At 37.8% G+C, this 2013-nt stretch overlaps 1 non-coding gene across 1 annotated transcript; it reads right to left on the bottom strand.

Moving 5' to 3' along the window:
• Positions 1-706: 706 nt before the first annotated feature.
• On the bottom strand, positions 707-830 carry LOC118731053. The gene has a single exon (XR_004991754.1). It is a non-coding gene; the product is annotated as a small nucleolar RNA SNORA28 (small nucleolar RNA).
• Positions 831-2013: the final 1183 nt, after the last annotated feature.

The following is a 2013-nucleotide window of genomic DNA, read 5'->3' as shown; positions in this document are numbered from 1 at the left end:
TTGCTGGGCTTTCATATATATAGATGGGCTCATGTATCAAGCTGGATCTATCAGACTAATTTTCTAAGAGTTCCCTTCTTAATATAATACTTGGAGTCAGTATGCTAGAATGTAAAGGAAAGGAAGCTTGTTAAAATAGTAAAAAGAGATAAGATTATTTAGATTCATTTTTCCCTGAGATTGGTTATACCCTATTTATTCTTCAGATCGTTAGTAGAGCTAATAATGTTATAAAATTTGTGTTTTTGCACTAAAAAAAATTGTGTTTTTGCTTATTTATACTTTTTTTTTATAACATCCTTTTTTAAAGAGTATTTTTAAGCTTACAACAACATTGAGAGAACCTACAAAAATTTTCTTTCTCCTCACATGCTTAGCCTTCCCATCTATCAACAGCATTCACAGAATTGTCAAATTTCCACTACATTGACACATGATAATCACCCAAAGTCCATAGTTTATCTTAGAGTTCAATCTTGATGTACATTCTATGGGTATGAAAAAAATGTATAATGACATACATCCACTATTATAATACTATACAGAATGTTTCACTGCTGTTTCCATAGTTTTGATTCTTCCTGAATGTCGAATAGTTGGAATAATACAGTATGTGGATTTTTATATTGGCCTTTTTTCACCTCCTTCTCCTCCTCCTCCTCCTCCTCCTCCTTCTTCTTCATCTTCTTTTTTTCTTCTTCTTAACACTATTTAAGTCTATATAGCATCTTGTCTCATAAGAGAGAACACTGAAATAGATAAGACTCTATTGCTATAGCAAGGTAAAATTGTGTCAGACAGTTTTGATCATCTGCCACAGAATGAAGCTTGCAATTTGTTTATTCATTTACCAATAGCACATTGTCTTGATTACTGTAGCTTTATAGAAAGTCTTGAAGTAGGGTAGCATCCTACACCTAAATATTTTTGGGGTGTTGATGTAAATGGTGTGTTTCAAAATTCAAATTCCATTTGTTCATTGTAGTATGGAAGAAACTAGTTGACTATTGTATATTAAGCTTGTATCCTGCAAAGTTGCTATAGTCACTTATTAGTTTCAGAAAGTTCTTTGTTGATTCTTTTGGATTTTCTACATAAACAATCATATCATCTGGGAGCAAAATACAATTTTATGTATTTCTTCCCAATCCGAGACCCCTCAGGTTGGGTCTCTAGACTGACCAGTGATCAGGTCCTATCGGGTCCCCACCCCTACCCCGGGCTGCCAGAAGCTGGTCCTACCCCCACCACCGCTACTGCTTAACCCCTGTGCAGTGCTGTTTCCCCCCACCCTCCACCAATCCTTTCCCTCTGTGGGTGACAGACATGGGGTGCAATTGCTTGGCTGGCCTGGGCCTCTCTCTGTGGGGTGACTGATTGCAGGGCCCTGAGATCAATCGCACCACAGAGGGAGGCCCCACGCCCCCACCATAGTGCCACCAGTAGGTGGCCTGGACCTTCCTTATGGCAATCAGCCAGGTAGCCTGAGCCTTCCTCTGTGGGGCCATGATGGGGTGATGGTAGGACCCCTGAACGAATCACATCACACCTGCCTTGGCTAGCCTGGCACAGTGTGTGTCATATTGTGTTCATCTGGACGGTTGTTCTGCTGTTCGGTAGTTCAATCAATTTGCATATTATGCTTTTATTATTATAGAAAGAGTTTTGTTTTACTCTCAGCTGTTAAGCTTAAAGATTCTACATGGTTAACTTAATTATTTATATCCTTCCTAAATCATATCTTTGAACATATTAATTATGCTTAGTCATTATATTGGCTTTCCTCAAATATTTGGTCATTTCTGTAAGTATGCTTACTTGTATTGTTTACTTCAATTCTGATATTTGTAAATTCTCTTCAATCTCCACAAAGTATACTCACATAGGCTTTGACGCAGCAAAGTGAGATACAGAGAATATAGGTAGTTATCAGAGATTGAAGAGACATTCCACCATGAGTGGTTTTATGTGTTGTTTGTTTTATGCATTCATAGAGCATGCTGAGTCTTAACT

This window comes from Pipistrellus kuhlii, unplaced genomic scaffold (assembly GCF_014108245.1).
Source record: "Pipistrellus kuhlii isolate mPipKuh1 unplaced genomic scaffold, mPipKuh1.p scaffold_m20_p_3, whole genome shotgun sequence".
In the NCBI taxonomy this organism is placed as follows: domain Eukaryota; kingdom Metazoa; phylum Chordata; class Mammalia; order Chiroptera; family Vespertilionidae; genus Pipistrellus; species Pipistrellus kuhlii.
This window is presented reverse-complemented; position numbering and strand designations above follow the sequence as displayed.